The sequence below is a fragment of the Lipotes vexillifer genome, unplaced genomic scaffold, assembly GCF_000442215.2.
Source record: "Lipotes vexillifer unplaced genomic scaffold, Lipotes_vexillifer_v1.1 scaffold1006, whole genome shotgun sequence".
NCBI classification, from domain to species: domain Eukaryota; kingdom Metazoa; phylum Chordata; class Mammalia; order Artiodactyla; family Lipotidae; genus Lipotes; species Lipotes vexillifer.
Genome location: NW_006789838.1, coordinates 457,751 through 469,823, shown reverse-complemented (window position 1 = coordinate 469,823; position 12,073 = coordinate 457,751). Strand labels below are relative to the sequence as shown.

General features: G+C 37.1%; 1 pseudogene; it reads right to left on the bottom strand.

Moving 5' to 3' along the window:
* Positions 1-280: 280 nt before the first annotated feature.
* On the bottom strand, positions 281-10,938 carry LOC103079615 (hypoxanthine-guanine phosphoribosyltransferase pseudogene; annotated as a pseudogene).
* Between the last annotated feature and the right edge of the window lie 1,135 nt (positions 10,939-12,073).

Sequence of the window (12,073 nt, the reverse complement as noted above, 5' to 3'; positions counted from 1 at the left end):
TATTTTCATTCAATAGTGGTGTGGTTTAAGAGATTTTTCATTCACAAGTGAAATAACAATCCACCCAAAGGGAACTGATAGTCTATAGACTCACAGTGCAAATAAAGAGTTCAGGAGTGCAGCAACTGACCTTTCTAAAATGCAAAACAGATACAATTCCTCGAAGATACATGCAATAAGCTCTACTAAGCAGCTGGCCACAGAACTAGAACATTTGATAATTTTACTGGTGACTTCAATGGGACTACAGGTGTTTCCAAACTCAACTTGAACTCTCATCTTAGGCTTTGTATTTTGCCTTTCTAGTTTCACTAATGACACAAACATGATTCAAATCCCTGAAGTATTCATTATAGTCAAGGGCATATCCTATAGCAAACTTGTCTGGAATTTCAAATCCAGCAAAGTCTGGTCTATAACCAATGCTTCGAGGGGTCCTTTTCACCAGCAAGCTTGCAACCTTGACCATCTTTGGATTATGCTGCTTGACCAAGGAAAGCAAGGTTTGCATTGTTTTGTCAGTGCCAATTGTATCTTCAACAATCAAGAAATTCTTTCCAGTTAAAGTTGAGAGATTATCTCCAAAAATTACTTTTATGTCACCTGTTGACTGGTCATTACAGTAGATTTTCAGTCTGATAAAATCTACAGTCATGGGAATAGATCTATCACTAATTCTGTTCGGTGCTTTGATGTAATCCAGCAGGTCAGCAAAGAATTTATAGCCCCACTTGAGCACACAGAGGCCCATGATGTGAGGGCCTCCGACCTCCTTCATCACATCTTGAGCCAGACATTCAGTCCACAATGCTGGGGCTGTGGGTCACCATAATGGAGCTGGCTGGCATGTGGGCTGAGGGCAGTCTGGGATGAGCTTTTTCTGTAACATCTTATGGAAAAATCCAAATGAAATTTTTGGCTAATCTAATATATTAAGCAAACACTAACTGATCTGAATGGAGAAATAAATAGACAACAGTACAATAATAGTAGGGGACTTCAATAACCCCACTTTCAATAATAGATAGATCACCCAGACATAAAAGAAGGAAATGCTGGACTTGAATTATACTTTAGAGCAAATGGGCCTAACAGACGTATATAGAACATTCCATTCAACAGCAGCAGAATATATATTCTTCTCAAGTTCCACATGGAATATTCTCCAGGAAAGATCACATCACAAAACAATTCTTAGCCAATTTAAGAAGACTGAAGTCATACCAAGTAACTTTTCTGACCACAAAGGTATGAAACTAGGAATCAATAACAGAAGGAAAACTGGAAAATTCACACAAACATGTGGAAATTAAACAACACACTCCTGAACAACCAATGGGTCAAGGAGGAAATCAAAAGGAACATTTAAAAATATCTTGAAAACAAACAAAAATGGAAACATTACATACCAAAACTTATAGGATGCTGCAAAAGCACTTATAAGAGGGAAGCTTTAGCAATAGGTACTTACATTAAGAAAAAAGAAAGATCTCAAATAAATAACCTAACTTTACACCTCAAAGAACTAGAAAAAGAAGAATTAACTAAGCCCAAATTTAGTAGAAGAAAGGAAATAAAGATCAGAGCAGAAATAAATGAAATAGAGACCAAAAAAAAAAAAAAATCAATGAAACTAAGAGCTGTTTTTTAATTTGAAGACAACAAAAACTGACTAAATTTAAAGAGAGAAGATTCAAACAAATAAAATCAGAAATGAAAAGGAAATATTACAACTGATACCACAGAAATTAAAAAAACCATTAGAGGTTACTATGTACCCATCAACAGATGAATATATAAAGAAGATGCAGTATATATATATATAGATATAGATATAGATATAGATATAGATATATGTATATATACACAATGGAATATTACTCAGCCATAAAAAAGAATGAAATTCTGCCATTTGCAGCAATGCAGATGAACCTAGAGAATATCATGCTCAGTGAAATAAGTCAAACAAATACTGTATAATAACACTTATATGTGGAACCTAAAAAATAATGTATATGCAAAACATAAACAGAGTCACAGATATAGAGAACAAACTAGTGGTTACCAAAGGGGAGAGGAACAAACTAGGGGTAAGGGATTAACAGATACAAACTACTATGAATAAAATAGATAAGCAACAAGGATACATTGTAGAACACAGGGAATTTTTAGCTATTACCTTGTAACAATTTATAATATAATATAATCTGCAAAAATATTGAATCATTTTGCATGAGATTGTTCAATTTGAAGAAATTGAAGAGGACACAAATAAAAGGAAATATATCTAATGTTCATGTATTAGAAGAATTAATATTGTTAAAATGTCCATACTACTGAAAGCCAACTATAGATTCAATGCAATTCCTATCAAAATTCCAATAGCATTTTCCACTGAAATAGAGAAAAAATACTAAAATTTGTATGGAACTACAAAAGACCCTGAAGAACCAAAGTAATCCTGAAAAGAACAAAGTGAGAGGCATCACGCTTCTTGATTTCAAACTATGTTATTACAAACGTATAATAATCAAAACAGTGTGGTACTGGCATAAAAATAGACACAAAGACCAATGGAACAGAATCAAGAACACAGAAATAACCCCTTGCTTATACAGCCAACTAATATTGACAAGGGAGTCAATGATACTCAATGGTGAAAGGATAATCTCTTCAATAATTGGTGTAGGAAAAACTGGATAATCACATGCAGAAGAATAAAATGGACCCTATCTCACACCACTCACAAAACATTAACTTGAAATGGATTTAAAGAATTAAACATAAGATCTAGAGCTATAAAACTTCTAGAAGAAAACATAGAGGAAAAGCCCCTTGACAGTGGTCTTGGCAATGATTTTGGGGGCCATGACACTGAAAGCACAAGCAACGAAAGCCAAAGTAAACAAGCGGGGCTAAATCAAACTAAAAATCTTCTGCACAGCAAAATAAATAATTTAAAAAAATGAAAAGGCAGCCTATGGAATGTAAGAAAATATTTGCAAATCATATATCTGATAAGGAGTTAATATCCAAAACATAGAAGGAACTCATAAAACTCAATAGCAAAAACAAACACACAAAAACTCTGATTAAAAAATGAGCAGAGTGGGGGCTTCCCTGGTGGCGAAGTGGTTGAGAATCTGCCTGCTAATGCAGGGGACACGGGCTCGAGCCCTGGTCTGGGAAGATCCCACATGCCACGGAGCAGCTAGGCCCGTGAGCCACAACTACTGAGCCTGCGTGTCTGGAGCCTGTGCTCCGCAACAAGAGAGACCGCGATAGTGAGAGGCCCCGCGTACCGTGATGAAGAGTGGCCCCCGCTTGCCACAACTAGAGAAAGCCCTCACACAGAAACGAAGACCCAACACAGCAAAAATTAATTAATTAATTAATAAACTCCTACCCCCAACATCTTCTTAAAAAAAAAATGAGCAGAGGGACTGAGTAGACACATTTCCAAAGAAGATACACAAGTGGCCAACAGGTATGTGAAAAGATGTTCAATATCACTAGTCATCAGGGAAATGCAAATCAAAACCACAATGAGATGTTACCTCACACCTGTTAGAATGGCTATTATAAAAAAGACAGATAAATTTTGGCAAGGATGTGGAGAAAGGGGAACCCTGGTGTACTATTGGTGGAAATGTAAACTGGTGCAGCCACTATGGAGAACAGTGTGAAGATTCCTCAAAAAATTAAAAATAGAACTACCATATGATCCAGTAATCCCACTTCTGGGTACATATCCAAAAGAAATGAAATCAAGTCTTCAAAGAGATATTGCACTCCCATGTTCGTTGCCATGTTATTCACAATAACCAAGATATAGAAACCACCTTAGTGTCAGTCTACAGATAAATGGATAAAGAAAGTGAGGCATATATACACAAGGGAATATTATTGAGCCATGAGAAAGAAGGAAATCCTGCCATTTGCAACAATATGGATGGACCTTGAGGGCATTAAGTTAAGTGAAATAAGTCAGACAGAGAAAGACAAATACTGTATGATATAATTTATATGTAGCATCTATAAAACCCAAACTCACAGAAACAAAGTAGAATGGTGGTTGTAAGTGGCTGGGGGGGTGGGAATGGGGAGATGTCAGCCAAAGTGTACAAACTTCCACTTATAACATGAATAAGTCCTGGGGATCTAAAGTATAGCATGGTGACTATAGTTAACAATACTGTATTATATGATTGAAAGTTGCTAAGGGAGTAGATATTAAATGTTCTCATCACAAAAAAGAAATGGTAATTACATGAGGTAATGGAGGTGATAACTAACCCTACTGAGGTAAACATTTTACAATGTATAAGTGTATCAAGTCATCACATGTACACGTTAAACTTACACAATGTTTTATGTCAATTTTATCTCAATAAAGCTGGAAAAAATAAGGAACTTTTGAAAAAGAAGCCTTTAACCCCAAAGAAATAAGATACTAATGATGAAATGCCAGGAACTGAGGCCCTAATTTTGGTCAGAATTCTTAACTCTTACCCTTAAAGTCATATCACAGTTCACCCTTTGGATCTTAGGAAAAAACAGTGATGTGGTGCTTTTTATTTTTATTTCTGATTTAGGTTTATTTTTAAATGGTAAGGGTAAAAGCAATCTAGTATACTCTTCCATTTACATCCTAGCTCACCAACCCTGGGATCCATTGCCCAATCTCCTTTTGCTCCTATTCTGGCCTCCTTCTCAGCATTCCCTCTCCACCTCCTTATGTGAGGAGGAACTAAAATGAAGACAGACTGGCCAGGCTAATTTTTCCAGGGGTGAGCTCAACTTTGGATTTTTACTTTAAAGTAGAATATGAAAATTTCCTTTAAGACAGTTTCCTGTTTTGGATCACAGTCAATTAGTAACATTTTGCCAGTAATAACTGAAGGACTGAAGTCTAGGTGGAAAAAGAGAGAGGAAAAGAGAGGACTCATTCTTCATTTACCATTTTAAACTTCAGCAAACAGTGAATTATTTATATTTATTTCCTCGATACTCACCCATTCAGCAAATGTTTATTTTGTGCCTACTGTGTGCCAGGCCCTGAATTTTAAGATTTCATATATTTAGATCTTTTCTTTCTCACAACAACTCTATGAATTAGAATTGTCACCTTACTTTATAAGTTAGGAAACTGAGGCACAGGGAGCTGAAGCTGTCTCAGGTCACATTGCTGGTAAGATTTTAAATAGATTCTTTGGTCACCAGAGCTACAGCTTTTTCCACCAGCCTTGCAGCTGACTCTCCACTTGGAGTTGTTGTAGAGACTGTGCTGTGAGCTGTCAAAATATTAGCAAAGGTATGCTCTCTTGTACATCAGATGACAGCATTTAGTTGGTCTAATTCTACCAGCCTATTTATTTAGTGACATAGGATAAGTTGGTTCAATATAGATCAAGAGTGGTGTTTTGGGATTCTTACCCAATCAGGTTTAAATGTACTTTTGAAAATGTCTCCTTCAAAAGCCAGAGTTTTACTTAATGGGGAAACCCTGGAAGCATTCCTGCTAATGTCAGGAGAAAGGAAATTATGCCCACTATTGGCACTATTATTTAATGTTTCATTGGATATATTAGCTAGCACACTCTTGCTGAAAGTGAAAATTGGTATAACATTTTCAAAGGGCAACTTGATAGTATCTATTAAAAGATAAAATTTCAGACCCAGTGATCCACCATTTCAAGTGCTAGAGATTTATCCTATAGAGACGTCACCACAAATGTGCAAAGATTTATGTACAAGGATGTTTATGGCAGTATTGTTCATAAGAGAAAAACAACCCAAATATCTATTAATAAAGGAACTGAGAAAATATACAACAGTGCATTAAAAAAAAACCTAGATAGATCTAATGTACTAATATGGAAAAATGTTCATGTTGCACAGATCAGTGCAAAGAAAGTTTAAAAATAGTATGGGACTTCCCTGGTGGTGCAGTGGTTAAGAATCCACCTGCCAATGCAGGGGACATGGGTTTGCACCCTGGTCCGGGAAGATCCCGCATGCTGCAGAACAACTAAGCCCGTGCGCCACAACTACTGAGCCTGTGCTCTAAAGCCCACATGCCACAACTACTGAAGCCTGCATGCCTAGAGCCCGTGCTCTGCAACAAGAGAAGCCACCATAATGAGAAGCCCACGCACCACAACGAAGAGTAGCCCCTGCTCACCGCAGCTAGAGAAAGCCCGCGTGCAGCAACGAAGACCCAATGCAGCCAAAAATAAATAAATAAATTTATTAATAAAAAAATACCACAGACTAAATGGCATAAACAACAGAAATTTATTTCTCACCATTCTGGAGGCTAGAAATCCAGGATCGAGGTGTTGGCAGGTTTGGTTTCTTCTGAGGCCTCTCTCCTAGGCTTGCAGATGGCTGCCCTCTCACTGTGCACTCTCATGAACTTTCCTCTGTGTGTGTGCATCCCTGGTCTCTCTTGTGTGTAAAAATTTTCTTTTCTTATAAGAACACCAGCCAGATTGGATTAGGGCCCATCCTAAAGGCCTCATTTGAACTTACTTATTTCTTTAAAGGCCCTATCTCCAAATACAGTCACATTCTGAGGTACTGAGGGTTAGGGTTTCAATATATGAATTTGGGAGGAACACAGTTCATCTCATAACAGTTTTTAATCTGGATTATGAATGTATGGGAGTTTATTGTACTAAACTCTTTGGTTTTGTGGATGTTTGAAAATTTATATTAAATACAACATTGTAGAAGAGGACATAAAAGTAGACCTGAACAAATTGACATACATGCCCCATGAATAAGAAGACTCACCATCAGAAAGATATGTTTTCCATAAATAAATTTATAATTTTTAGCACATCTTTATAAATATACCTGATTCTTTGCCTGAAACTGTACAAGCTTATATAGAAAAATAAGTAAACAAGAATAGCAGGGAAAACTCTGTAAATATAGAGCAATGTGGAGTAGAGCAGCCTTATTGGATATTAAAACATACTCTAGAGCCACAAAACTTAAAACAATGTGAAACTAGTACATGGAAGGAAACAGAAATCCAAAAACAGGCCCAAATGCATATGGCAATTTAATATATGATAAAGGCATCTTCTCAAATCGATGGGGGTAAAAATGAACTTTCTAATCAATGACATCAGGACAACTGGGTAGCTATTTGGAAAAAGATTAAATTTGATCCATACTTCACACCATATATCAAGATAAAATCTAAATAGATCAAAGATTTAAATGTAAAAAATGAAGCCATAGAAGTACTAACGGTAAACCTTGAAGTGAAGCAGGCCTTTCTAATTATGACACAAATCCAGAGGCCATTTAAAACCTGACAAATTTCACTTCACCAAAATAAATAATTTCTCATGGCAAATAACACATACACATACACCATAAGCAAAGACAAAGGATAAATGGGGGAAATATTTGTAATTCATATCACAAAGGGATAATTTTCCTAGTTTTTAAAGAGTTTCTAGAGATTGAGGAAAAGGGACAATAACCAGTATTTTTTTCAAAAAGTGTGTGGAGCTACATGGAAAGATAGTTTATTTAAAAAAAAAAAAAAAGAATACCCTGAAACATCTGAAAAGATACTCAACTTCTCTCATAATATGAAAAATTCAAATTTAAAACTACACTGAGATTCTTTTTCTCACTTATCAATTTGTCTAAAATCAAAAAGTTTGACACTGTACTCTGTTGGTGAGCCTGGGGAAAATAGGAACGCTCATACATTGTGTGTAGGACTGCAAATTGGTACAATACTTGTATTAGGTTGGTAGGTGTGCCATTACAAAGTACCAGACACTAGGTGGCTTATAAGAACAGAAATTTATTTGAATTTATTTTCTCACAATTCTGGAGGTTACAAGTTTGAGATCAAAGTGCTGGAAGGGTTGGTTCCTTCTGAGACCTCTCTCCTTGGCTTGTAAGTGGCCATCTTCTCTTCCCTGTGTCTTCACATGGTCTTCCTTCTGTACATGTCTATGTCTTAATGCCCTCGACTTATAAGGACACTAGTCATATTGGATTAGGGCCCACCCTAATGACCTCATTTCAACTTAATTACCTCTTTATAAACCCTATCTCCAAATAGAGTCACATTCTGAGTAACTGGGGGTTAGGACTTAAACACTTGAATTTGGGGGGACACAAATCAAATCATAACAACCTTTATGGAAGGAAATAGAAGTCGTTATAAAAATTACCAGTACGTTACCCTTGTCCAACAATTCCACCTCTGGAAATCTATCCTACAGATAAAATGACATACATATAAAATGACATATATATGAGGATATTCATTTCAAACTTTGTTTATAAAAGCAAAAGAGTTGGAAACAACCCATGTCCACAAATAGGGGATTATTTGAGTCAACTGTATTTCACCTACACCATGAAAAATTATGCAGCTGTAAAAAAATCAGGAAGCTCTACATGCAAAGCTAAAGAGAAATCAACAATGATATCTGAAGTAAGAAAAGGAAGGCACAAAACAGTTTAACAGCATGCTACATATGTATGAGAAATACATTCGTATTTTCTTGTACAGTATTTGCATAAAGAAACACTGAAGGCTAAATAACAACAACAAAAAACTAATAAAATTGGTTACTGATAGGGATGTATGGGGGCACAGAATAGAGGGGACAGAAGTGGAATTGAGCTTTTCATATATTCCTTTTTATATAATTTTCATTTCTAAATCACATACATTCAAAATAATTACAATTATTATACATAAAGTTTCCTAGTTCAGCCATGAAATTTCTAGTACAATATGAGACTAACTCTAATCCTTTTACTTTTGAGAATGGCTATTCTCAGTTTATCAAAGCTTCATCTAGGGTTTTCAAAATCGTGCTCCTGTGAAATAAAGAAAATCCCCAGGGGTTGCAAGTGTTTTCTTTCTTCTTTTTCTTTGAAGAAAGGAACCGAGTTTAAGAGGGCTAGAGTGAGTCCAGTTGGATTTGACGTTGACCAAATAGGAGGTAGCCCAGATGCTATTGATCATCAGCACACATGTCCTTGAGTGTGCATCAGTTCAAGCAAACAGAAGTGTGCCCTGCTGCGGGGGGGGGGGGGGGGGGGTGGGGGGAAGAGATCAGCAATAATTCATTCAGCAATCATTTACTGTTCAATCGCTACCAGCAATAACGGTACCTTACATTAAGAGAACACGCCATGTTTATTGAATGTTATCACCCATCTGATATTTTAGGGATGCCTGGATGGGGGTGGGGGGACCCGAGCGCACTGCCTCCAGCTAAGAGTGAAATTCCTTGAGAAAGCCCCCTTCCTGTCACAGAACTCACAGCACTCTGAGCCTGCTCACAGCCCAACAGCCTCTCCGAGAATGCTACATTTAAAAGTGCAGTTTTTGGATGATTCCCAGAAGATTTTTGTGGTTGATGTAAGTGGAAATCACATTGCTATTATTCCTTTATTATTCATTCAATAATGGTCATTTGTGGACAGCCCATTAGCTGGAGATATTATGTCTTCTTTAGGACCGAACGAAGGACTGTAGGTTTTAGCTTTGGAAAAAGAAATCTGTATTTAATATCACAGCGTAGCTCATGCTTTCCCACTAACCTTTCTTCTAGAACAGGTTCTCTTTTCTCAAGGGTTAACAACAGCAAATCTAAATACATGTAAGAAGAAAAAGCAGAAATAACTTAGTTGTCCTACCCAAAAAGTTATTATTGCTCATTGAAATAATTTGTCTGTGAGTCTCACCCCATGAATATTTGTGGGGAGAAAACTGTGGTTCTGAGGGAAAGGAGAAGGGGAATGCTACCCTCCTTTTCTGAAGAAAACCTATGGGGTTTCGGAGGGTGGAGGGCAGTGGGTAGAATTATGCAGTTGTAATGAGGACTTCAGGAAGTAATGACAAGTATAAGAGAGAAAAATAGGATAAGAGGCTATTTAGTTTGATTTAGTACTTATAGTTCAGGGTTCTTCATATAATTCCTAGCTACAAGATGACTGATATAATTATACCTCATCTCTTCAAGAAAGAACAAATGTATTAAGCACATCATTTGGAGCTCATCTTTCAGTATCTTAAGAGATGTACATTTTGATGTCAGGATTTATGTACGAGCATTTGGAAATGTTCTACATTTTACTGGAATCAAAAAAATGCTATTTGCTCTGATATTTACATTAGCTACTAACAAGGAACAAATAGTTTATTTCCTTTGAAATTCATACAAAATGCTGGTTGTTTTCTTTTATACATAAACTGACAACTGCTGTTGGGTGTGTAGGTAACCCATTTTTCAAATAAGTATTTCATTTTTATTTGAATCATGTGCTTTGTGGGTGATGACTGCATGGTTTTAGTTGCTGTTTTGCTGTCTCTTCCTTTCACTTTTATTTGCAAAAGGCATTTCTAGCTCCACGGACCTGATGATTTGTTTTTGTAGCAAATAGCTTCCATTAGAGGTATGAGGCATTTCCTATTCTTTCTTGGAACTGTATTTAAGGGGTGGAAAATGTCTTTTGAGTAGTTTATCCATTTGCAGGTTAGTGGTGTACACTCGCAGTGCTCCAGTACCTGAATTAGTGAGCTGGGGATTCAAAAGACACTGCTTTAGGCTAAATTTTTAATACATATTTCAAGCTACTCAAAGAGAAATCTTTGACAAAAAGTGACAGAAGAGCTTTCTGAATGTACAGCTCAAATACAGATCCAACTAAATGGGGGGCACAGTACCCTAGCTTCACAAAATTCACCTTCCGAGGAGCTGATTCTAGCAACTTGAAGCCAGCATGATTTGGCTTTAAGTCAGACTGTCTCCTTCCAGCTGCAATACACTGTGTTCCTTGGGAAGATAATGGGAGAGATTTGATACCCAGCAATTTGGGTGTCACAGCATCTGATCCCGTTTGCTCTGTGGAGGGCTGCTCTGTAAGTAGCAATCGTGGCATTACCGAGAGTGGCAGTAGCACTAACTATAGTCCCATGGGCAGCTTGGTCTTGAGGGAAATGGAATCTTAAGTTAGCATACAGCCATCTAACTGTATCTTCTCTCCTTAACAGTAGTAGACTGATAATCATGATGGTGATAATGATAATGAAAATGATGATGATGATGATAGTAGTAGTAATAGAGGGTCGCCAATGGATAACACTAAAATTTAAAAAGCAATTTCACATCCATTAGTTCATTTGATCCTCCATTCCACCCTGTGAGTGAAAGTAGGGGAAAGATGAATGCAGAGCTGGGACTTCCAGTCCAGGACTCTTCCCATGACCCCATGTACAATTGTATCCAAAGACTCATCTGTCAGTAGCTGCCTAGTCCTGTAATATTGCCACTGCACATTAGTTTCTGTGGCCCTCAAAGGGCATAGAATTTGGCATACAGTAAGGCTTTAATGACTGTTATGAACCAATTAGTAGAAGTCTCAAGAGGCATGTATCAGTCCCAGGGACAATGGTTCTTCAAGATAAGATTTAAGAAAATAATTGGTTGCATGGGGGGAAATAATGGCATCTTGGGCATTAGTGTTGTTTTTACAGAAAGTACAGTAGTAGAAATATGATGATCAGATAGAATAATGTCACCTGGATTAGGCTAATTGACATCCAGAACCCTTTATTCCACCCCCAGTAGCATTACCTTAGTGAGTTTGCTGGTGTCCAAGATATGGCTCAGGACTACAGACTCAGAAGCCTGATCTGTCAGCACTCCACAAATCTGAAGTCAGAAACTGGTATTTTAAAATCAAGAGGCCAGTGTTACCATTTACAGTGGGACTGGGAACACTAGGGTTCTCTCATCAGTTACATAATATGCTAAAGGACAGAAGAGTCAGATTTAAAGGAATTAGATTTATGATCCTAGTACTGGATAGCCTGATAACACATCTGTCTCCACAAAGGCCCTGTCATTGACACCTTTTAAGTCACTTATTCATTCATTTAGTCATTTCATTAACAAATTATTATTGAGATCCTAGTATGTTCCAGGCCCTGTTCCAGGCACAGTCAACTCTACCATATGGGTAAGTAAAGTTCTTGAGCAAGGGAACACTCTCGCCTGGGCAGTGCTGGCTGGGA